The 26,762-nt window shown below is 41.9% G+C and overlaps 2 protein-coding genes across 3 annotated transcripts in view; one reads left to right on the top strand and one right to left on the bottom strand.

Moving 5' to 3' along the window:
* The window catches only part of clic5a (chloride intracellular channel 5a), a 1,193,419-nt gene that overhangs the window by 460,008 nt on the left and 706,649 nt on the right, over positions 1-26,762 (bottom strand). The gene's annotated exons all lie outside the window — the stretch shown is intronic.
* Positions 5,095-26,762, top strand: part of fam167ab (family with sequence similarity 167 member Ab) — a 53,536-nt gene continuing 31,868 nt past the window's right edge. Inside the window, exon 1 of the mRNA XM_028796394.2 lies at positions 5,095-5,646. The gene's annotated coding sequence lies outside the window, so the exon portion shown is untranslated. The remainder of the gene's footprint in view (positions 5,647-26,762) is intronic.

Raw genomic sequence — 26,762 nt, 5'->3', positions numbered from 1 at the left:
TGAATGATCACAAATGTGTAGAAGAGTCTTGAATCAGTTCTTCTCTGAGGTGCACCATATGGTTGACAAAAGGCCAGTTTGATGGCCAGAGATGACTATAATGAAAAAACACCAATCACAAAACACAAATTTTGGCCGTGTGACTTCATTTACACGTGCTGATTGGCCCTGACTAGTTCATGCATTACAGGTGGAACAAGCCTATCATATTCACGTGATTCTTACACATCTACGCTTGTTGCCTGACATCTGGATAAGTTCATTCGGGCCTGTTCTCAAAACGATGCTGTTTGGTCTCGTCGGTAACGCATTATAATAATAATAATAATTCATCACATTTATATAGCGCTTTTCTCAATACTCAAAGCGCTATCCAAACAGGGAGGAACCGGGAAGCGAACCCACAATCTTCCACAGTCTCCTATTATCTCTATATATATATATTGTCACAAGAACGACAAAGAGTCATTGCAAAGGTTTGGGGCAGCCACCCGTGTAATGTTTTCTGGCTGCAAAATTGGTTAATTTGAACAGACATGTTCACAGGTATGAGTCCAAAACAGAACTGAATTGCTGCTTTAAGATGGCGGGTTTTTAAATACAAGCAGAGGATGTGATATCATCAGGGATAGAGCCGGAAGTGACATCAGCAGCAGCGCCGGAACTGGAAGTGACGTCTGTAAGGGATTGAGAGAGACAACTAGTGCACCTTGCCACCCCTTGGTCAGAAATGGAATTACTATTATTCAAGCATTTAGTTGTCTTATAATCGCACATGTGTGACAATATATAAAATCCAACATCTGTCTGTCTGTCTGTCTGCCTGTCTGTCTGTCTGTCTGTCCGCTTTTCACAAGAGAACTACTTGACAGATTTTCTAAAATTTGCTTGAACATTCCAGCTGATTTTGCAACTTCTTTCATCGCACTAAGAATCATAGTTCACGTGCGGTACCGATTTATTAGTGCAAATCTGAGAAACACTCATCAGGCTGCAGGGCCCTCCTTACTCACGTGTCTGCCTCAGGGCATAGCAAATGAGAGAAGTACTTAACGGATTTAAATCGTTTTTTTTTTTCTATAATTTGCTAGAACACTCTGGTTGATTTTGCGACTTCTCTCATCATGGTAAGTATCATAGTTCACTTGCAGTACCGAAGTATTTGCACAAATCTGAGAGAGACACAGCGGGCCAAGAGGAGTGGGGCGGGGCCCTCCTCACTCATGCGCCAGCCTCGGGGCATAGCGAACGAGAGAACTCCTTAACGGATTTAAATCATTTTTTTTTTTTTTTTTTCTATAATTTGCTAGAACATTCTGGTTAATTTTGCAACTTCTCTCTTCATACTAAGTGTCATTGTTCGCTTGCGGTACCGATTTATTTGTGCGAATCTGAGAGACAGGCTGCAGGCTGAAGGGAGGGGGGCGGGGCTGTGGGCCGTAACCTCCACTTAGCTAGCGAACGAGAGAACTACTTAACAGATTTAAATCGTTTAATTTTTTCTTTAATTTTGTAGAACATTCCGGTTGATTTTGAAACTTCTCTCATCTCGCTAAGAATCAGAGTTCGCTTGCAGGAGCGATTTATTCACACTAATATACATGTAGCAGGCCGAGGGGAGGGGGGGAGCAGGGAGCCAGGCAGGACCCTCCTCGCTCATGCTTCAGCTTCTGTTCGAGTCGGTCTAACCTCTGCGTTTTGGAGTGTACCTTTCCTGTGCTTACCTGTTTGTTAATTGATTTATAAAGTTTATCCTGTTTCACTTCTACGCGGGCGAAGCCGCAGGGGGATTGTTATAAATAAACCTTTGATATCTATCTATCTATCTATCTATCTATCTATCTATCTATCTATCTATCTATCTATCTATCTATCTATCTATCTATCTATCTATCTATCTATCTATCTATCTATCTATCTATCTATCCATCCATCCATTTTCCAACCCGCTGAATCCGAACACAGGGTCACGGGGATCTGCTGGAGCCAATCTCAGACAACACAGGGCACAAGGCAGGAATCACAGGCAGGGTGCCAGCCCACCGCAAGACACACCCAAACACACCAAGCACACAATAGGGCCAATTTAGAATCGCCAATCCACCTAACCTGCACGTCTTTGGACTGTGGGAGGAAACCCACGCAGACACGGGGAGAACATGCAAACTCCATGCAAGGTCTCCTAACTGCGAGGCAGCAGCGCTACCACCGTGCCACCCTATTATTTCTATATATTTTGAATTATTTTTTGATTTGTTACGGTTGCAAAAGATGTCTTAAATTATAATATTTTGCTGCGCCCGCACAGTTTGGGAACTGTTGGATTAGCTGAAAGAAACACTGAACACCAGAAATGTGTGGTGCAAAGTGCAATCCAACACACTCCAATACCACTTTAACCACAAGCAACGCCTCCACACAACATCAGACATCATCCTTTAAAAGACTTCATATCGTAAAGCTATTCATCTGTGCTAAGATAAAGTAGAATTGTCAATACTAGTAAACAGCCAGCCTATATGTTATAGTTTGCCCATCTAGCCCTCCTGTGTCTTTTCTTATATGACAACATATATATGCAGTTATCATATTTCGATAATCCTTGGGTTTATAAATAAATTATAATATTCTGTTTCTTAAAACAAGTGGACTTCAGTTACCTTGTTATAAGACAGTAGACTGCCTCCTATAGAGAAAGGTAAGGAAAACAAAGTAAGAGCCTTACCGAATCATTTGATTAATTACCGGTGTTACAAAAGGCAAAACTGATAATTAACCAAGTTAAAATTCATTTTTTTCCATTCCCAACATTTATTGGCGTCCCTTTGGGTGGGTATAATAAATTCTGTTCTTTCCAGGACCATCTTAACAGCATTATAGGCCCCCCGGGCAAAGCAGTGCACTGGGGCCTCTGCCTACACAACCACTCAGCAAGTCACAACCTCCATAGATTAGCATGGGGCCAGTGTGCCCATGCGTTAAGATGGCCCTGACTCCTCTTTCCTACATTTACTGCCCCGTCCCCCGGGTGGGTGTCTTACTGATTTTTAATGATCAATTCTGACACCGGAAACCAACAACTGAGCTTACAGTATTAATCAACTCGCTTCGCTCGCCAACCCCCAGGTGGGCGCTACACGCTAGCCTCTTTACGGTTCTGCCGCTCGCGTATGGGGAAGCGGATGTACAATTTAAACAGATTGTTATTTTCATGAGAATTGTTACATGTGCATAATAGACCTAACTATTTTACATTACAGCAAGTAATTAACTATATTAAAAATAGGAAAATGTAATAAATTGTTGCGCTAGAGGTATTCGTCGCGTTATACGTTTTCGTTCTGTTTGGCTTTGAAATTAACACGCAAATTCTTTTTAAACTTACACTTTTACTGTAAAACTTCAGTAAAACAGTATTTGGAATTAACTTTTCATCAATATCGCATTGAATTTTGATTCTGTGTTTGGACTTACATTGTGACAACACAACATATAACTGCCCGTGAGTGAATATCGTTTCTTTCTCTCCAATAAATAAACCGACTTTTTCCAATGTTTGTCCCTGCGATTTGTTAATTGTCATAGCAAAAGCTATTCTGATGGGAAACTGTAAACGTTTTAATACGAATGGCATATCAATATCTCCTTTGTTGTCTAATTTTATCCCCTGTTGATGTACTACATTACTTTTTTGTCGCCTGTTAAAATATTACACGTCAGAATTGTTCGACCAATTTTGAATACAACTAATCTTGTCCTATTGCATAGCCCATCACTCAGACATAAATTACGTAATAACATTACGATACATCCTTCTTTCAACAGTCATTTGGCCAGTGGAAGACCGCACAGTGTTAGCGGTTGTAGGTATTCTTCGTGATGTTGTAAGTTGATGTTTTCATCTTCAGAACCATCACCACCAACTGTTCCATCATAGTCTATTGATACGGATTTAATTAATTTGCCGTGTAACTGATCAACAATTTTCTCGTTAATTCGTTTGACTTCCTCGTTTCTCAGTGTTAGGATTGCCCGTACTCATTTCTTCTGTTGATAACCCTTCGGGATGAAATTCTTCAATAAGATTTGGACATAATAAGTCTTCTTTTATTGGGAACTCAAAATGAAGAAAACGTAAAAATGTATAAGAGCTGAGAGCGCAGGTATTGTGTCTGACAAAAGCGCTCACACAAATGAGAGGTGAGAGGACCGCGGGTGTGGGCCGTGAACCGGAAATGGTGGAGAGGAGGGCGGGACTTGAAAAAATCTCTTGGCAATAGTCTCGTCTCGTCTCAGGATTTTCTTTTACAATAGAGAGATATGTCTTCTACAAGCCGCCACCTGAGAACTACAGAAAGAAAAGCAGGGGCAGACCACATCTGTCATACAACACGTTCATCGGCAAACTAACAAATCACTGATGTGCCACCAAAGGTCAGCAAGATAAAGGAAGTGCCCATCAGTCAAGAAAAGTGGAGAACGATTGTGAATGCCTGCAAACCCACCGTATGTGCAGTCGAATGAATGATAAATAAGGCACTAGTCGTTGTTATAAATGGATCCATTATGAAATTCTTGAATGTTATTTTCTATCGTTTTCCAAGATCTAACACTTGTTTTGGGTTGTTTCTTCAGTCAGAGAACTTGAATCTGCAAGTAGTTTTCCAAAATTAAAGCTTTTTTTTTATTATTATTCATGTTGCCATCATTTTTGTTTATTTATAATTACCACCATGTTGTTTAAGGCATCTCATCTTTCTGCCCAACCATCAATTTTAGTCCCAGAGATTCTGTGTCTGCATTAAGCAAAGCCCGGTGAGCAGCCACAAGAAGTTTAGGATACTGCACCATTCGCCGATCTGTTCATCTTTAGGGAGGGGGGCACAACTAATTGTGGCAAGAACCAAACCTGGACAGGATGCCACCAGCACGTCCTTAGTTTAAGCAATTATCTGGGACTCTGATTTTGCCAGTGGTCCTAAATTTGAGTGAGTCAAAGTAGGGGGGGCTATGGGGTTCTGAGCAAGTCGAGTTCCTAATCCACTCACACCAGGTCATGAGAGGTGCACCACACTGTGCCATCCTGAATTCTCATTATGCCCGTGGGATTTCGGATGTCTTTCAGTGACGTCCCTGTCTAATTAGATTTGAACTTTTTCGTTGCGTTTCCCACAGGGGTGCAGTTTAATTTTATTAAATGCTCTTCATTCGTAAGTCGTTCAAGCTTGAAGCCAACGAATCGCTGAGACAGACGCGGGCCCCGAGCAGATCTTCATTGAGAACGGTGCTGGAAAAATGATGAATGAAACCGAGGCTTTATTTTACTATGCCGTCTCCGTCTCAACATGACGCAGGGCAAGCAAAGGCCATCAGACCCCTGAATGCCACTCCGTGCCTTAGAATGGCCATGCCGTCTCCAGGCAACGCAGACCTGACGCACAAGGACCCCGGCGCTCCTCCGAAAAGCGGCGCAGAGTAAAGGGAGGCGCCTCCTCAGAAGGACGACGCGGGGCTGCGCGCACAAATGCGGAGATAACGGCGGCGGCGCTGCTGGGATTCACAGGTGAGCTGAGGAAACTGAGGACAAGTCAAAACGCAGAAAGCCGGCAGCCATGACCAGACTTAGCCTAGGCGCGGAGTAAACAGGTAAGGAGCTGGAGGAAAAAAAAGGTGGCGGTACAGACCCTAGAGGTGTGACGGGCGGAACCGACAAGAGACACGGAGAGAGTAGGAGCGGGGGTCTCGGAGGGGTCTGTCTCGAGGGAGAATGTTAAAAAGAATACAGCCGGAGCATGCTTGTGAGCAGGGAACGAATGGAAAACAGGTGGAAACTAAATACTGGGCAGTCTGGAGCAAGGTGGTCGTCAGACATCAGCAGAACTGCATCAGGAGACACCTAGAAGAGGATAAAAGACTAAGAGATCGGAAAAGGGAAAGAAAGAAAACGAGCAGTCCTGGGGAAACTGGGGCACAAGCGGCGCTGAGATGTTCAGTTTCCTTTATTCTTGAATCGCACTTTTGTGTGTGGACGTTCTGATTAGATTAAAAAATACAGTTTACAAAAGACAGATTTCAGCGGTCAGCACTGACAATCTTATATAGTTAGCTGTTTGTGAGCCTTAGCAATGAGATAGAGAGAGAGATAGACACAAAGGACAACTACAAAAGTCTGGCTAACAGACATCGCGAAACAATACAACATATTGATTTTGTACAATAAAATATACAAAATCTACAAGTGTATTATATAGATCGGTAGTTAGATACAACATACACTTTATAAAAGACATATTTCTGTGGTCGTGCCTAACAAGCTTATGTAGTTACAGTAGATGTTTTGTATCCTTAGCAGTGCTATAGACAGGTAAGTAGATAGATGTGAACGTCACTATATACAGTAATAGATATTTGTAGTTGTCTTTTGTCTCTAACAACGTATACATACAGTATAAGCATCAGGACTACAATAGATAACAGGACTTGTTAAAGGGCGCTGCATAAGAATGTACAGTATATGTCAAAATTAGGATAAACATTAAAAGACAGATAAATAGTGTGAAAGACACTATATTAAACCGTCACTAACAAACTCATATACAGATATAAACATTAACAATGCAATGAACTATATGACTGTGATGGACTGGCGCCCTGTCCAGGGTGTGTTCCTGCCTTGCGCTCTGTGCTACCCGGGATAGGCAGCAGCACCCCCACGACCCTGGTCTAGATTAAGGGGGTTAGAAATGACATGACAAACTATATGAGTTGTACAGTACTACTGTATTATATACACTGTAAATAAAATTAAAAGCCTCGGCAGATAGGTGCGTGTGAAAGATACTATAGAAGTGATAGATTTTTGATATAAACATTAGCGATGCAATGTACTATTATATACACTGTAAATACATGTGAAAAGCACTCTATAATAGATAGATGCATTTGAAAGACTATTAAAGAGATAGATTTTTGATATAAACATTACCAATGCAATAAAATATATGCAATGTTCAATTGTATACACTGTAAATGAATGTTAAAGGCACTCTATAATAGATACAACAGATGCTACATAATAAATAGATTGACAGATACCTAAAAAAGACTGTATATATAATAGATGTGAAAGACAGTATGCAAGAGATATCGATGTGAAAGACACTGTATGATAGATTTTTGATATAAACATTAGCAATGCAATAAATTATATGAAAGGTACTGTTGTATTGTATACACTGTAAAAAAATGTTAAAGGTTCTATATGGCAGAGAGAGAGAGAGATGAAAGGCACTATATACTAGATAGACTTTTGTAGTCCGTTATTTCTCTCTAATAAGCTCATACAGATTATAAGCATTAGCAATGCACTAGGCAGATGTACGTTTTGACAAGCACAATGTTAATGACTGATAGATGAATGATATGATTGGCACTATATAAAAGTCAGATATAAAAAACACTATAAAACCATAGTTTTCTGTGGTTCATAAACTGCAAATATATGTATTTGCAATACTATAAAGTATATAAAATGTACTATTGTATTATATATTTTAGATACATGTGCAAGGTACTATATGATAGATACAATGCATTTTATTAAAGGTAGATTTCTATTGTGATCTGTAGCAAAGTCCTATAGTTAGTTGTATAAGATAGATGGATTGATATAAAAGGCACTATATAATAGATTGATAGATAGATATGAAAGGCACTATATAATAGATAGATAGAGAGATATTAAAGGCACTATATAATAGATTGATAGATAGATGTGAAAGGCACTATATAATAGACAGAAAAGAGATAGATGTGAAAGGCACTATATAATAGATTGATAGATAGATGTGAAAGGCACTATATATTAGATAGATAGATGTGAAAGGCACTATATAATAGATTGATAGATAGATGTGAAAGGCACTATATTATAGACAGAAAAGAGATAGATGTGAAAGGCACTATATAATAGATTGATAGATAGATGTGAAAGGCACTATATAGTAGATAGACAGATGTACAAGCCTTATTATTCATCAGTTCTCATCAGTTATTATCCACAGTTACACACCGCACACACATACTTAACACTCTCATCCTACATGCATGCTGGGGACTGGTGGTCAGCCCAGTGTCACTGAGCCCATGCTATATTAGGACTGCTCATCATCAGAAGTGGCTGTGAGATCGGCGGTGAAGGACTCTCGTGTGGCTGGTGTACTGCAGGCAGCAATGCCAGTGGGGACAGACAGGAGCGCAGCCTCGAAGTTTTTGTTTACAAAAACTGAAAAGATAGAAAAAGGATTTTGTGACTCCTGTGCATGGAATGTGCTGTGCTGGTAGGAGAGAGCTGGTGAATTAATGGCAGGGAGTCCACTGAGGCAAATGGGATAAGCAGGAGCTGAGACGGCCAGGTGGCACCTGAGAAAGTGGGCCATGGGCACAGTGAAAATGAACTGTGAGTGAACAAAATAACACACAAGAGAAAAGGGCACAAAGAAAGAGCCTGCTGTGCTCAGAAGAGAGAGACAGACCAGGATCAGAATAGACAGGGGGTCCTCTGTGCCACTCTAAGGGGAGGCAAAGCGCTTCCAGATCAACTGGAAACAGGAAATGCATGAAAACCCACAACAATTAGAGCAATCGGGACTCGAGTGCAACACCAAAAAAGACGACAAGTAGAGTATGGGGAGGTGGTGACGAATCTCAGGGGAAGAATTAGCGAGGCAGCAGATTTAAGTTAGAATTTGTAATTTGTGTGTAGAAGAAGCCATCATCCGGGAATGACACTGCATGCCTGGAGAATTCCTTATATAGGATAAACTTCGTTTTCCTCCTCTAATAACCTGAATTGGGTGGTGTGACAAAACATTGCCATCTGAAAACGAAACAATATTTTATTTGTTTTTTGCATTATTAAGATTATATACATGGAGTAGCAGAGTGGTGCTGGGGTCAGATCTTACATCTTGTTGATATCCATGTGGAGTGTGCATGTTCTCCTTGTGTTTGTGTGGGCTTTCCTCAGGGTACTCTTACTTTCACATTCCCGATGATGTGTGTGTGTGTCTGAGTTACGTTAACTAGTCGGTAGAAATGGGCCCTGTGTGAGTCTGTGATGGCCAGTGTCTCAATGTTACATGCTGGGTTCAGATCTTACACCTTGTTGTTGCACATGTGGAGGTTGCATGTTCTCCTTGTGTTTGTGTGGGCTTTCCTCAGGGTACTCTGGCTATCCTTCCACATCCACTAAAATGTGTGTGTGTGTGTGTGTGTGAGGTCATCTGGTGATGATCAGAAATCGACCCTGTGTGACTCTTGAGTTTGGTCATTCGCATGGGTAGACCCCATGATGTCCTACCACTACATCCATGATTGTTCCCAAGATAGTACTCAGTCACTGCAAAAATGCATTGGATCAAGCAGATTTCAAAATGTCCTCATCTAATCTCATCTTCTTATACACTTTTCCTGGTGACGGTCAAGGTGACAGTAAGCCAAGCAAGTCACCCCCGACTTCCCTGTCCCTAAGCCACTTTGTCTCTCCTGTATCTTTCACTTAATTTTTGGATGGATTTTTCCATCCAGCACCCTTACATATATGTTGTACCCGAGGAGTGTGAACACCCTGTAGATGGAACCCACCCTCTGGTCACCTTTGTTAAATACAGGGATCAGTCTGCCGTTCCAAGTGTGCTTTACTCACCTTCAAAGCAGCACTGACTAGACACGTTCACCCCGCTGTCCCAACAATTTTCAGCACTTTTATCATCTCATCTCTCAGATTTCATCCACCCCAGCAGCCTTACCACCATGAAGTCCTCCAGACCACCATAGTGACTTTGGCAACAGTGATACCCCTCCTGGTAGAAGGGCATGTCTGTACGGTGGAGGAGCTCCTCAATGTGTCCTTTTCACCACTTCACTGTTTCTCCAGAAGAGGTCAGCACCTCTTCATCCCTGCTTGATACAGTCATTGTCATTGTCACACCTTCCTCTACTGAGGTGTCACACGTTCTCCATGGGCTCTTCAAACTCCTCCTGCGTGCGACCTAATCTTGTAATATCACTTGTGTGCTTATTTATAATGACTTTAAAAATGAGACTCCTCACTTGGACTTTTTTGCTTTTTATATTGGACTAGCCGTCCCCCCGTGGCTCCAAAGTGAAACAGGACAGTGAGGAGGGCCCCACCTGGCTCCGCACTGCTGACATCACGTTTCCTTCTCCCCTCGGCCCGCAACCTCTGCCTAGGATTAGCGCAAATATATCGCTCCTGCAGAATCCATCTCCTTCCTGAACAGGTGTGGTCCAATGGTGTTTATACTTGTGTGTTATATTGTTTGTAAGTTTGGAAATTGTCCCCAAGGATGAACCTGATTTGTGGAGGTCCACAATTTTTTTTTCCCCCAAAGTCTTGGCTGATTTCTTTTGATTTTCCAATTATGTCAAGCAAATAGACAGTGAGTTTGATGGTAGGCCTTTACATACATCCACATATCGACTCCAATTAGGCTAATTGGCTATTAGAAGCTAATTGTCTAATTGCCTGAAGGCTTGATGTCTTTTTCTGGAATTTTCCAAGCTGTTTAATAGCACAGTTAACTAAATGTATGGAAACTTTTGACCCCCTGGTCAAAAAAAGTGAAATACTCAGAGGTCTGTGAACAGTCTGTGAACTTGTTGGAAAAAATGACTTTTGTCTTGCATAAAGTAGATGTCTTAAATGATATGCCGAATTTTTAGTTTGTAGATATAAAATCTGTGAAGGGGTTATAAAGCGAGCTTTAAAGAAATTCACTCTAAGTGTATGTAAACTTCTCACTTCAACTGAAGTTACAGAAACAAAAAGGTGGTCACAGATAACAAAACAAAATGGTATTTCAGGAAGACTTTAAATACTTAAAGTAATTACATCTATAAGTAAAGGTGGCGACGTGTTATCAAAATGAGATTGTACACAAGCCCAAAGCTCAACATGGGACAGAAGATTAAGGAAAACGCATGAAACCAAGCCGTAAAAAATTTGAGAATGAGTTCCGTCATGGCAAAGACTTGAGATATCGCTCAGCTAAGTCAACAGCTTCCCTCCATTTTAAAAGATAAATCCGTGAAATAGTTCTCTCGTTCACTAGTTAAGCAGAGGTAAGTTACGCCCCGGGACTGGTACGTGCGTGAGTGAGTGAGGTGGGCATTGCCCCCCTCCCCTCGGCCCGCTAAATGTCTGTTGGATTAGCACGAATAAATTGCTCCTGCAAGTGAACTGTGGTACGTAGCACGATGAGAGAAGTCGCAAAATCAACCAGATTGTTCAAGCTAAAAAATAAACCCAATTTAAATCCGTAAAGTAGTTCTCTCGTGAAATGCGGACAGACATACATTGGATTTTTTTATATATACAGTATAGAGACTAGCAGGAGTAGTAGAATCTATCCATCCATCCATTTTCCAACCCGCTGAATCCGAACACAGGGTCACGGGGGGTCTGCTGGAGCCAATCCCAGCCAACACAGGGCACAAGGCAGGAACCAATCCTGGGCAGGGTGCCAACCCACCACAGGACACACACACACACACCAAGCACACACTAGGGCCAATTTAGAATCGCCAATCCACCTAACCAGCATGTCTTTGGACTGTGGGAGGAAACCGGAGCCCCCGGAGGAAACCCACGCAGACACGGGGAGAACATGCAAACTCCACGCAGGGAGGACCCGGGAATCGAACCCAGGTCCCCAGATCTCCCAACTGCGAGGCAGCAGCGCTACCCACTGCGCCACCGTGCCGCCCTAGTAGAATCTATAACTGGTGAATTTCCCAAATGAAAGAAACAGAACATAGAAATCGAACCAACATTTTTCTGATTGACATTTTATTGTAATAGGTAATATAAGTGGTCATTTTAGAGCCTTTGGATACAGTATATTTTTTGTTTGGCCTTGCGGTGTGAAAATGAACAAATCGTGATAGAACATGTAACGTAGAGTTGTCCGTGTGAAAAGCATGGATTTTCCTAATTGATGCCTTTAACTTGGAGTGACTGCCCTGCAGCCTTAGTAATTCACATAGCAAAATCCAAACGAGTCGGAAATTGTAGTCTTTTGAAATCAAAGGGTAAATCATTCGGAATCAGCGGAATTCTTGGTGTGAAAACATCTTGACGTCTTGCGCAAGGTTTGAGACGGCCTTGAGATAGACTTTTTTGTGGCATCGGAAGTGGACTTTGTAATGGTATGTCTTTTTTTTTGGTGGCATGGGTATATTAGCGAAAAGCAGGACAATTATAATGTGTCACATGGTATTGCGTACAAAATAAGCACCAGAGTGAGATGAACGTATGTTATTTACAATACGTCGGAAAGCGAAGAAATAGCACCAGTCAGCCAGAAAGACCAAGACTGAAATCTTACTTTGAGTCGGAAAGCGAGCAAATAGCACAACAAATACAGACAGCCAGTCACGCGCACTGGGTCGTTCACGTTTTACATTCATACGGCAGTTCCCCTTCACGCGATGAAAGCAGTCAGCTTTCTCATACTTGGACACTTCCGCAATGTTTTGGCAATTTAAAGAAACATTGGTAAAGAGGGATACACAGAGACCAAAAGTGCCGCTAGAAAGCGCCGCCGTTAACGTCTGTTGCAACGTGCGGCCATCTTGTCGATGATAAGTACGGGGACTTTTTGCGAACGTTGTGTCGGTCAAAAGGTGTCCTGCGCTTGACCAAGGACATTTTTCCCAACCAAACATACCCCATGACCTCCTCCTGGTCACAAAGCAGCCCCATGCCCAGTTTGTTGGCGATCGGACGCCCGGTGCAGATTTGTATGGCGGACAGACAAACATACATAGACTCTGCTTTATATATTGGACTAGACATTAAGCCCGTTACAATAACGGGTGCTAGAATAGTAGTGCATAAACATTAGTAGGAACAGTCTATATTAAATGGCAAGTGACCGTCTATTTTCTTTTACAGTAATACTGGCTTGTATGTGGCTGTAATATGCGTCACTGTATTAGTGTACAATCACAGTAATATGTCTCTCCAGCAAATATTTTAATCTGTGCTGGCGTGCAGCTGATTATTGTATGTATGGCGTCTCCCCAGCAATGGATTTTATGTGTGCAAAAATAAATCTACTTTTAAAAGTCATCCTATTGTAATATCATGAAAATTCGTATATTTAGGAAAACACTTTACCGGGCCAACGTTGTTTTTAATCGCAAATCTGACATCCTCAGAGTGAACAACAAACACTAATCCCACCTCTTTGGGGAAGCTGGTCTCCGCATCTCAGTACCCGACTGGATTTTTTCGTGCGTTATGTTTTAGGTCTTACCTCATTTACCGAAATCCGAATGGATCGGCCGCGCGATATTTTATACATCCCGCCCTCTCTGTCTTGTGTGACGCGTCAGGCGGCCTTTTGAAGCAACGCACCGTGCCCCGCGCAAGCGCACTTCACCAGAAGACACCCACACACGGACACTGGACGCACACAGGGAAATATTAATATTATTAAAGAGGATAATGAGATGGTCACATACTGTATGTAATGCCATGGATTATCACAAAAAAAATCTGCAAAGTCAATGTGACTATAAATTTATGTTAATCCTTAGAGTTTTATAACACCATTACTGTCATGTGTGCCAAGTCCAGTGAAATTCTAACCTGCATGTGGTGATCCACACAGACGACGTCACCGCTGTCCAGTGTCGCAATTAGTGAGTAGAACTGCCTTACTTTACAACTTGTGTCTTCTTTTCGTTACCGCACGACTGTCCTCATTATATATTACTTATAAACAATTTGGCATGAGGGATTATCGAAAAAGCAGAGCAGCCATTAAAAAGGATATTAGGGAAGCTAAAAGGCAAATAGAGAGAAATATTGTAGAAAAGGCTAAAATTGACCTAAAGAAACGATTTCAGTATTTTAGTAGTAAAAGAACAGTGAAGGAGGAGGTGAAGTGAATCAGGAATAGTAAAAGGGAATTAAAATAAATACATTTTATATAATAACAATAATATTAATAATAATAATAATATAATTATAATAAATAATTTTTTTTTTCTCCAGCTTTCTGGAGTTTTTTTTTTTTTTGTTTTTTCTGTCCACCCTGGCCATCGGACCTTACTCCTTTTCTATGTTAACTAATGTTGTCTTATTTTAATTTCTTATTTTGTCTTTTATTTTTCTTTTCTTCATTGTGTAAAGCACTTTGAGCTACTTTTTGTATGAAAATGTGCTATATAAATAAATAAATGTTGTTGTTGTTAAAAAATACAGACAGGGAAATAGCAAATGCCGTAAACTTACATTTTATGAAATTTTAAAATGTGAGGAAATGGATAACCTCCCAGTGGTAAAATGAGCTACTAAGGAGATACTGAGGGATTTGGAAATTGTAGAGAGAGAAGAGCTGCTCAGATTTTATAGGCTGAGATCAAACAAATCACCAGGAGCAGATCTTAAACCCTTGACACATATTTATAGGAAGGCGCTGCGCACTGGGTAAATTTCTAAGGACGTGAAAATAACAAATATTATTCTGTTATACAGAAAGGGTGCCTGGGCCGACCCAAACAGCTGCAGGCCAGTTAGTTTAACATGCATCACGGGGAAATTAATGGAAGGAATTATTAAGGAGAAGGTTGAGCAGCACATGGTAAGGACAAGGAGTTATTAGGAACAGTCGGCATGGTTAACATGCTGGAATTCTATGATAAAGCAACAAAAGGATATGATGAAAGTAGAGCTTATGATGTTATTTATCAGGACTTTCAGAAAGCATTTGATGAGGTGCCACATGAGTGAGAAGTGGGGCATCATACTAAAAGAAGTGGGAGTTCAGGGTGTGGTGTGTCGATGGGTGCAGAACTGGCTCAGACACAGGAAGAAGAGAGTGTGAGGGACATCATCAGAATTGGCTGATGTTAAGAGTGGTGTCCAGCAGGGGTCACTGTATTTTTTAATATATATAAAAGATTTGGAAAGGAATGTAAAGAACAAGCTGGTTAAGTTTGCAGATGATACCAAGATCGGTGGACTGGCAGATAATTGAGAATCCATTCATTCATCACAGAAGGATTTGGACAGCAGACAGGCTTGGGCAGATTTGTAGCAGATGAAATTAAATGTCAGTGAATGTAAAGAATTACACATAGGAAGTAAAAACATTAGATTTGAATACACAATGAGAGGTCTGAAAATCAAAAGTACACCTTATGAAAAGGATTTAGGAGTCGTGGTGGACTTGACACGATCAACTGGCAGACAGTGTTCAGAAGCCATGATGAAGGCTAACAGCATGTCAGGTTATATAGCGCCTTGATGTGTGGAGTACAAGTCACTGGAGGTTCTGCTCAGTCTTTATAACACACTGGTGAGGCCTCATCTGGAGTCAGGAAAAAGTGTCACAAAGACCTTTGTAAGGCTCTGAGACTCCACCGCGCTGCACTGAGATTAACCCCTTATGCCCTAATGACAGGGGTACTCGACTCCAGTCCTGGTGGTCCGCGGTGGCTGCAGGTTTTCATTCCAACCTGTTTTGTAATTAGAAGCCTGGCCTAGCAGGTGATAAAACTTGCTACTTAATTCTGATGCCTTCATCCATCCAAGACAAATCGTCATCATGTTTTGGATTTTTGTTTTTCTGAGAACATCATCTGTATGCTTTGTGATCCAGAAGATATTTGTACCCCTTGGTCCTCTTCTCCTCCTCTCATTTGTTTTATAATATTGTATTAATGCGTCACGATGCAGAATGGCATGGTGGCACAGTGATAGCCTCACAGTTGGGAGACCAGGGTTTGTGTCCCAGGACCTCCCTGTGTGGAGTTTGCATGTTCTACCCGTGGAGTGGATTAAGGAGTCGTAGTGGGTTTGACACTATCAACTGCCAGACAGTGTTCAGAGGCCATTAAGGAGTATATCAGGTTATATAGCGCCTTGATGTGTGGAGCACAAGTCACAGGAGGTTCTGCTCAGTCTTTATAACACACTGGTGAGACCTCATCTGGAGTACTGGGTGCAGTTTTGGTCTCCAGGCTACAAAAAGGACATAACAGCACTAGAAAAGGTCCAGAGAAGAGCAACTAGGCTGATTCAAGGATAGAGGGGATGAGTTATGAGGAAAGATTAAAAGAGCTGAGCCTTTACAGTTTAAGCAAAAGAAGTTTAAGAGGAGACCTGAGTGAAGTGTTTAAAATTATGAAGAGAATCAGTCCAGTGGATCGAGATGCTGATTTTAAAATGAGTTCATCAAGAACACGGGGACGCAGTTGGAAACTTCCATCCATCCATCCATTTTCCAACCCGCTGAATCCGAACACAGGGTCACGGGGGTCTGCTGGAGCCAATCCCAGCCAACACAGGGCACAAGGCAGGAACCAATCCTGGGCAGGGTGCCAACCCACCGCAGGACACACACAAACACACCCAGCACACACTAGGGCCAATTTAGAATCGCCAATACACCTAACCTGCATGTCTTTGGACTGTGGGAGGAAACCCACGCAGACACGGGGAGAACATGCATACTCCACACAGGGAGGACCCGGGAAGCGAACCAGGGTCTCCTAACTGCGAGGCAGCAGCGCTACCACTGCGCCACCGTGCCGCCCCCAGTTGGAAACTTGTGAAGGGGAAATTTCACATAAACATTAGGAAGTTTTTTCTTCACACAGAGAACCACCGACACTTGGAATAAGCGACCAAGTAGTGTGGTGGACAAGTAAGACTTTAGGGACCTTGAAAACTCAACTTGATGTTATTTTGGAAGAATTAAGTGGACAGGACAGGACTGGTGAGCTTTGCTGGGCTGAATGGCCCGTTCTCCTCAAAAGTTTCTCTGCTGTTCTAACAGAGCACAATGCAAAATGAGCAGTAATGGAGATCTGTAATAACGCCGTAAAGATTTATTGAAATTCAGTGTATCCTTATGTGTATTTGTAAAGTGTTTTGTAATTATGTTCACTCTGAAAGGCACTCTATAGAATTACAGATTCCTTGTGCTTCATACAGACATACAGACATGACACATTAGAAGACAAGTCAAGTTCCTTGTGCAGCAGACGGCTTATTACAGTCAAACCACAGACATGTTGTCTGACTCACCAGTGCCTGTCAAGTACTGTTTAAGAAATTGGCTTCTGAAGAATGTTGCTGAGATTTCAAATTACTGGTGATATTGAAGACGGCGAAAAGGGTGTTTAAAAAAAAAAAAAAAAAATCGTGAGTGGTCTCCCCTCGACGTTCTCGTATACTCAGATATGGGGATGGATGTTTGAGGAGTAAACCGTATGACAAGGATTATATTTTTATATGATGTACATTAAAGAAACTTCGACAACAAACCAAATTAATAATATATTGAATAATTATTATTAAAGTAAAGTTGAATAAATCCAGGCCCGGCCTTAGGCATAGGCGAAGTAGGCGACCGCCTAGGGCCCCGGATCGACGGCGGCCAGGCCCCCGGCCTGCCCCTCCCCTCGCAATGCATTCCAAAAGTTTCAAATATCCCAAAAAATAAAAAAGGACAAAAAAAACTAAAAAAAGAAAAAATACAAAAAAACTAAGCTGGGCTTAGCTACATACCGCCACGTGGTGCCCAGTGGAAACAGTTCAAACTGGCTAAATTGTAGCAGCTAACTACTCCGGGCGAAAAAGGGACGCAGGGTGATGACCTCGTAAAGTTACAAGAAAACGTCTCCTTGGTCTAATTTTCACGCATTTCGCAGAGCTTTCAGGGGGGCCCCTGGACCCCCCTTTCGCCTAGGGCCCCATAATACCTAAGACCGGGCCTGATAAATCGGACTCTGCAGCTGCATGAAGTATCACTAACCGGTTAGCGGAAATAGCCCAAAGGTTAATAGAAATCTACATTTTGTACCTAATACTTGTATGCTAAATTTGGTTGACCTTAGTGAAAACGCACTCAAGTTATCATGTATACACACACACACACACAATTCCAAAAAATGATATTTTCAGACTCGGAGAGGTCTAAAACGTCAAGATTCATCAAAATCTCGACATCAAATCTTTGGACGATTACGATAATTTCCCTATACTTCTGATACAAGAAAGTAAAACTACAAGAGAAATAAGCTTGGTTTGCTGCTTTTTCACTGATTGCATTTTTAATTTTTATTATTATTACACTAGACATTTAGCCCATTACAATAACGGGCGCTAGAACAGTAGTGCATAAACATTAGTAGGAACAGTCTATATTAAATGGCAAGGGACTTTGACCTCATTCTTTTTGTTGGTCGTATTTTTCTTTCTTTCAGCCTTTCTTTTGTTGATGATTACTTGCTGAGCTGACCGTTCTTCGTGGGCTGCCGCCGTGTATTGTTTGTCTTTAATTTTCTGTGACAGTAATACTGTACTGTCTTGTACGGCTCTATTCAATAAGAGCGCGCACAAAAAGGCGAGCTTCAAAAGGGTGACCTCAATTGAACGCGGTGAATAAAGGTGTTCGTAGATAATTTAGTTCAAATGGCTCTGGATCTTTATTTACGCGCGCCTTTATTTGCTGCGCCCAATTGGGGTCGCCTTTTTGTACACGCCCTTATTGAAGGATACCGTCTTGTACGTCCGCTGGCTTGTACGTCCGCAATATACCTTTAATTTTCTCTGGTGGTAATACAGGCGTGCGCATCGGTAATATGCCTTTAATCGCCTCTGACAGTAATACTGTCTTGTACAGTATGTGGCTGTAATATGCGTCACTGTTAAGGGATGTTAGCTAGCGGGCTGGCACGGCACATGATGATGTCATCAGGCTGAGTCAGCATCTGGCTTGCTTTTGGTGTGTATCATTACAGCAGTCTACAACACAACCAGCTTTGAACTGATTGTCATTATTAACATGAGAAACAGTCACTGCATTGTGTGCCTTTAATTTCCTCTCGCAGTAATACTGGTTTGCATTTCCGTAACACGCCTCTAACTTTCTCAGACGGTAATATCGTGCATCGCACCGTGCCCCGCGCATGCGCACTTCACCAGAAGACACCCAGACACGGACACCTGGACGCACATAGGGATTTTATTAAAGAGGATACCAGTAACGGCTTGCGATCATGTGCAGTGAATCCACTTGACTTGATCATTCCTAGTCTTCCTCCTCTTCCTCTGTACGTTTACCATTTGTTTTCTCAGAGGTTGATCCGCATGCTGCTTCCTGAGCAGATCTTCTTTACTTCCCCCTAGCGGCCCGTTTCTTCTCTTCTTCCGTCGGCATCTTTTCACGTTCAAACTGATTAAGTCAGTGTTTGTGCTGCAATTATTTAGTAGGTTTTCTTTAATTTTTCACTTAACTGGCACTTAAGTCTTCAATCTGCCTCAAGAATGATTTAGGATATGAAGAGGTAGAGGAAGTGATGGCAAAGGTGGTAGGGAATGAGAACGGCACCCATACGCATGCAGAGAGTTGATTCTACAATAAAATAAAACTAAAAAGAGGAATAACCTTGGAGATCAATCATCACCCTGTAAGTGGATAGTAGACGTCACGTAGTATATGTGTACCAAATTTCAGGTCAGTTGTTCAAACGGTTTGCGAGCTACGGATGATTTAAAATCCTGGACAGACAAACGGACAGCCACGGTAGTGTATTATATATAAAGACCTAGCCTTTGATGTTGTCCGATGGCACCTTTTTTTAAATAATACTGCAGATGGGCCATTTTCTATAATAGACGTCGTGTTCGTGTTATGCTGATGACCTTGGGGTTGCCAGTCCAGTTCAGTTCCTCATCCACCAGGCCTCACTTTGTATTCCCTGTCTGATGTGTAATTACACAAAAATAAGAGAGACGCAGGCTAGAAGGTGCTAAACCAAATGAATGTATAAATCAGAGACACAGAAAATGGCTTCTTTTTGTCACATTCTTCAGGAATATTGACTTTTCTAGGACAAAGCAGGATGATTGTGTGACAGTGTTGGCTCCAGCCCTTATTAAGGGGGTCTCAAAGCTGCTTCCGTACAGCTAGAACAGTAAACTCAATGGTGACGTGTGAATGGTGGGGCCTTCCAGCTCCAGGAGGTCGATGCTGATCCCTGGAGGATTCGCTGTTTGTGTAAAACCCACATTGGGGTCTTCAGGACTGACTTAGAGAAGCACAGCAGTGCTCCGTGGGCTCGACCGGCTTAGACTGCAGGTTGGTGACCAATGGGGATGCGGTGGTGTGATGGGAGCACCGCCTGTTGGATGAGAGCCCAATTACATGGCTTGGGTCTCTTTATGATCCCCCTTACTAAACGGATTCTCTCCATTCCTCCCAGTTTCGCATTTATTCTAGGATTGATTTGGCTTCTCTGCCCTCCTGACTTAAGCACGGCAACATATTGAGTGCTCGAGATGATCTTGAATTAGAATCTGGGGTGCTTTGGCTCCTAATGACAGTCTTCAGTCTGCTTTGCTTTTCTGCACACTTTATTGTGTTGTAGATTTCATGTTAAATGGATAAACTTGCCATTTGTGCCCATCAATCTACACTCAATAACCCATAATGACCAAGTGAAGACATGTCTTCAGAAACGTTTACAAATTTATTAACTCTTTCAGGGCTGATGTCTACTTTTGTCAAAATTCAGGGGCAGAGGATATTAATCAGCTATAAACTGCAACAAAACCCACCCTTACATTTTAGTTTGACTCTCTTGGCTAGAAGATAGATAGATAGATAGATAGATAGATAGATAGATAGATAGATAGATAGATAGATAGATAGATAGATAGATAGATAGATAGATAGATAGATAGATAGATAGATACTTTATTAATCCATCCATCCATCCATCCATCCATTTTCCAACCCGCTGAATCCGAACACAGGGTCACGGGGGTCTGCTGGAGCCAATCCCAGCCAACACAGGGCACAAGGCAGGAAACAATCCTGGGCAGGGTGCCAACCCACCGCAGGACACACACAAACACACCCACACACCAAGCACACACTAGGGCCAATTTAGAAGCGCCAATCCACCTAACCTGTAGGTCTTTGGACTGTGGGAGGAAACCGGAGCGCCCGGAGGAAACCCACGCAGACACGGGGAGAACATGCAAACTCCACGCAGGGAGGACCCGGGAATCGAACCCAGGTCCCCAGATCTCCCAACTGCGAGGCAGCAGCGCTACCCACTGTGCCACCGTGCCGCCTACTTTATTAATCCCAAGGGGAAATTCACAGGAAAGTTACATAGCTTTGTTGATTTAACCTCATTTCCCTACGCGTGTGTGAGTAGCGAAGAACAAACAACCTCTAAAATGGCAGAGCTATCTGGCGAGAGACCAAAGTGAATGTGCAAAGCATAGACGTTTTACGTAATTTCATTGAGTAGGACTCTGACTTTAATGCAAGTGCTCTGGAGGTGAGTGAGGTACCAGCATCATCTGATTGGTCCCCAACTGATCATGGCGCTGAACACTTTCATATTGCAGCGTTCGCCTGGGAGGACCACCACTTCTGATGACAGGACGTACCAACCATATTGCGTCACACTGCGACTGCCACCCACCTGCTGTGTGCAGACAGCCAGGTAGCCGGCCCACCATGCATTCCTGCTGAACATCAAGGTGCCCCTGTGCAGCCACTGCCACCAGACATGCCAAACATGCACCAACAGCAGCCGTAGCACATAGTAAACAGACATTTTATGTTGATTTATTTGTGAAAGCATTGCCTTGTGTGCTTTTCAGAAAACTGAGTGTTTTGGAAAAAAATATTCAGCCCTCAAAAAGTTAAAGCTCAGAAGCTGAAATCTCTCCTTCCTAAACGTTTTCAGACCCCTTAATTCAGTACTTTCCAAAAACTTCTTTGGGCAGCTTTTCCAGCTTTAAGTCTCTTTTGGGAAAGTCTCTACAAGCTTTGCACACCTGGATTTGGGCAGTTAGGCCCATACTCTCTAGCAGATCCTCTCAAGCGTCTGCACAGTCTTCAGTATTGTCTTTGCTGCTAATATCTGGTCCTCTTCATCCTGGGGGGTTTGGATAGGGGTTTGATGGTCCCTGTCACCCCAGTCTGAGATCACATGCACTCTGGAGCCAGAAGGAGGCAGCAGGATTTTAATGCCATCTATGTCCATGTCACATGTTCTTTTGTGATTGCGGCATGCTAGTTAACCCGAATCTATAGAGATATAACATAAAAGGCGATACCACTCCTTAGTGAAACGGTGGTAGGAAATCACGTCGGAGAAATAACTTTGCTTTGTTTAACTTCTTCTTACACTGCAGACAGTACAATGATGAATGAAGCCAGTGACAAGACCCTGTCCTGGAGTGGGGGTCCGAGGAGTGGAGTCTGTCGGTGTTGTCAATGCAGATGCGGAAGGCACTCTCGTCAACGGGTGGAGGCGATTTCCATCCGTTCATTGGCTTCAAAGTTGTGCCTGGCATTGTTCTACGGCTTTATACTGTTGCTCCATGTCCAGGGTCCCCTCAAACGAGCAAGCAATTCTAAACAAAAGCAACAATGCTCTCCAAACAAGGACACAATTCTGTGCTGACTTAACAGATAGAAAAAGCCCACGGGTACAGCGTCTCACAGTCGGACTGCGCACGGTGTCCATTTGTCCCAGTCCATCTTTATATTGCTTGCATGGCAGTCCTCTGTGTCAGCTTCTGTGCTTAATCTGGCCACCTGTCAGCGTGTGAGTAAAAAAATCGGGTTAATGAGATATATTTGTACAGAGCACAGTGACATATTAAACGTATGCTTACACCGTCTACAGGGGATTCAGACAATCTTCAGACCCCTTCACTTTCTGCACACTTTATTGGGTTGGGAGTTTTAACTTGAATGGATAAAGCCGCCATTTTTACCCATCAGCCTACACTCAATATCCCATAATGACAAAGTGACAGCATGTTTTCAGAAAGGTGTGCAAGTTTATTAAAATTTAAAAACTGCAGTCTCTCTTTCTTATAAGTATTTAGACCTTTAATACAGTACTTTGTGGAAGCCCCTTTGACAGCAGTTCCAGTCTTCTTTGGGTAACTCTCTACAAGCTTTGCACACCTGGATTTGTGCAGTTGATCTCATTCTTCCTGACAGATCCTCTCAAGCTCCACTAGACTGGATGAGCAGTGTCTGTAAAGTGCCATCTTCAGGTTTCTCCACACGTGTTCAGTGGGGTTTAAGTCTGGGCTTTGGCTGGGCCATTCAAGGTCCCTCTGACACATGCCCTGACACCATCATGACAGTGTTCTCTTGAGTGTCCCTGTCAGGTTGAGTCTGAGGTGGTGTACACTTCTGGAGCAGGTTTTCTTCAAGGTCCTCTCTGGATTTGGCTGCATTCATCCTTCCATCCTTTCTGCCCAGTCTCCATGTTCCTGCACCTCCATAGCATGAAGCTGCCACCACCATGCTTCACTGTAGGTAGGTGATGAGCAGTGCCCGGTCTTCACCAGACATTGGGGTTCTGCCTAGAGCATGCAGTTTTTATCTCATCAAACCACAAGATCTTTTTCAACATGCCCTCGGAGTCCTTTACAACATAAGAAATTTGACAAATGAGACAAAACCATTCAGTCCATCAAGCTCCATTGCATAGCTAAGCTGTCCCGACATCTCCTCCACACACAACTTAAGTCAAGGCTTCTGCTTCAACTCCCGGGGCCTCATGCATAATGCCGTGCGTAGAATTCACAATAAAATATTGCGTACGAGCAAAAGCGGAAATGTGTGTACACACAAAAAAATCCAGATACATAAATCGATGCGTATGCCAACTTCCACGTTCTTCCGCTCGCTCCATAAATCCCGGTCAGCGTGAAAAGTAACGCATGTGCACGCCCCTGCTGCTACTCCCCAAACACCTCCCAGAATTACAAATATGCAAATCAGTATAAATAGTCCTTAAGCTCAGCGTTCTGTGAAAAGGCAATGGCAAAAGCATGGGGAAATAGAAGAATTTCAGAGAATACCAAGTGGAGGAAATGAAAAACGTACTATTTGTTGGTTTAAACAGTGATATAATCAACAAAAGGAAGTTGATTGAGTGACATAGCGTGTCGGAGAAACTCGAAAGTTCAAGTTCACAAAGTCGCACAGTGCCCGAAATAAAAAAGAAGTTGTCAGATATCAAAGTCGCTGTGAAAAGGGGAATCGTAGCCCACCATCTGAGTGTCACATGAAAGGTTATTAGGGTACAGAGAAAAAAAAAAATTTGCACACAGTGAGGAAAAAAGCACGAAATGTCAACTATAATCTCGTAGTTTATTTTGTCATTAAAGTAGAACATCATAAACTTCATCTTAAAATTGTTTAATTTACTAGTTTCTCAGATCCCATCATAGCTAAAGTAGCACATTAAATGCTTTGTTCTGTATTTGATCTTCTATGTGCTCTACAATCATATGAAAAAGTTTGGGAACCCCTCTTAATTCTCTGGATTTTTGTTTCTCATTGGCTGAACTTCCTTTTAATATACGACATGCCTTATGGACACAGTAGGATTTCAGCAGTGACATTAAGTTTATTAGATTAACAGAAAATATGCAATATGCATCATAACAAAATTAGACAGGTGCATAAATGTGGGCACCCCAACAGAGATATGACATCAATACTTAGTTGAGCCTCCTTTTGTAAATCTAACAGCCTCTAGACATTGTCCTCCTATGGCCTCTGATGAGTGTCTGATTCTGGATGGAGGTATTGTTGACCATTCTTCATACAAAATCTCTCCAGTTCAGTTCAGTTTGACGGACAGCCTGCTTCAAATCATCCCATAGATTTTCGAGGATATTCAAGTCAGGGCACTGTGACGGCCATTCCAGAACATTGTACTTCTCCCTCTGCATGATTTCCCCCTTTGTAGATTTCCAACTGTGTTTTGGGTCATTGTCTTGTTGGAATATCCAACCCCTGCGTAACTTCAACTTTGTGACTGATGCTTGAACATTATCCTGAAGAATTTGTTGATATTGGGTTGAATTCATGCGACCCTCGAGTTTAACAAGGGCCGCAGTCCCTGAACTAGCCACACAGCCCCACAGCATGATGGAACCTCCACCAAATCTGACAGTAGGTAGCAGGTGTTTTTCTTGGAATGTGATGTTCTTCTTCCGCCATGCAAAGTGCTTTTTATTCTGACCAAATAACGCAATTTTTGTCTCATCAGTCCAAAGCACTTTGTTCCCAAATGAATCTGGCTTGTCTAAATGAGCATTGGCATACAACAAGCGACTCTGTTTGTGGCGTGAGTGCAGAAAGGGCTTCTTTCTCATCAACCTGCCATACAGATGTTCTTTGTGCAAACTGTGCTGAATTGTAGAACGATGTACAGATACACCATCTGCAGCAAGATGTTCTTGCAGGTCTTTGGAGGTGATCTGTGGGTTGTCTGTCACCATTCCCATAATCCTGCTCATATGCCGCTCCTGTATTTTTCTTGGCCTGCCAGACCTGCTGGGTTTAACAGCAACTGTGCCTGTGGCCTTCCATTTTCTGATTCCATTCCTGACAGTTGAAACTGACAGTTTAAACCTCTGAGATGGCTTTTTGTAGCCTTCCCCTAAACCAGGAGACTCAACAATCTTTGTTTTCAGATCTTTGGAGAGTTGCTTTGAGGATCCCATGCTGTCACTTTTCAGAGGAGAGTCAAAGGGAAGGAAGCACAACTTGTAATTGACCACCTTAAATACCTTTATATCTCATGATGGACACACCTGTCTGTGAAGTTCAAGGCTTAATGAGCTCATCCAACAAGTTATTAGCATTGAGCAGCGACAGGCATTCAAATCAGCACAATGACAAGGGGACCCACATTTGTGCACAGCCAGTTTTTCACATTTCATTTAATTTCATACAACTAAATACAGTGTCACTAAAAATCTTTGTTTGTAAAACACCGCAGGACTCAGATGTTCCTAGGAAATGAAAGACAGACCACTGTTATCTTTTATGTTGAAAGGAGAGTTAATTAATATGCAGGCTGAGAGGGGTTCACAAACTTTTTCATATGAGTGTATGTGTGTGAAGCACATGAGCCTATGATAGATAGATAGATAGATAGATAGATAGATAGATAGATAGATAGATAGATAGATAGATAGATAGATAGATAGATAGATAGATAGATAGATACTTTATTAATCCCATCTATCTATCTATCTATCTATCTATCTATCTATCTATCTATCTATCTATCTATCTATCTATCTATCAATCTTATAGTGCCTTTCAATCTATATATCTATCTTTATATAGTGCCTTTCACATCTATCTATCTATCTATCTATCTATCTTATAGTGCCTTTCAATCTATATATCTATCTTTATATAGTGCCTTTCACATCTATCTATCTATCTATCTATCTATCTATCTATCTATCTATCTATCTATCTATCTATCTTATAGTGCCTTTCAATCTATATATCTATCTTTATATAGTGCCTTTCACATCTATCTATCTATCTATCTATCTATCTATCTATCTATCTATCTATCTATCTATCTATCTTTTAATGCCTTTCAATCTATATATCTATCTTTATATAGTGCCTTTCACATCTATCTATCTATCTATCTATCTATCTATCTATCTATCTATCTATCTATCTATCTATCTATCTATCTATCTATCTTATAGTGCCTTTCAATCTATATATCTATCTTTATATAGTGCCTTTCACATCTATCTATCTATCTATCTATCTATCTATCTATCTATCTATCTATCTATCTATCTATCTATCTATCTTATAGTGCCTTTCAATCTATATATCTAT

This window comes from Erpetoichthys calabaricus, chromosome 3 (assembly GCF_900747795.2).
Source record: "Erpetoichthys calabaricus chromosome 3, fErpCal1.3, whole genome shotgun sequence".
Classification (NCBI taxonomy): domain Eukaryota; kingdom Metazoa; phylum Chordata; class Cladistia; order Polypteriformes; family Polypteridae; genus Erpetoichthys; species Erpetoichthys calabaricus.
The sequence above is the reverse complement of the archived record's forward strand: the minus strand, read 5'-3'. Positions and strand labels throughout refer to the sequence as shown.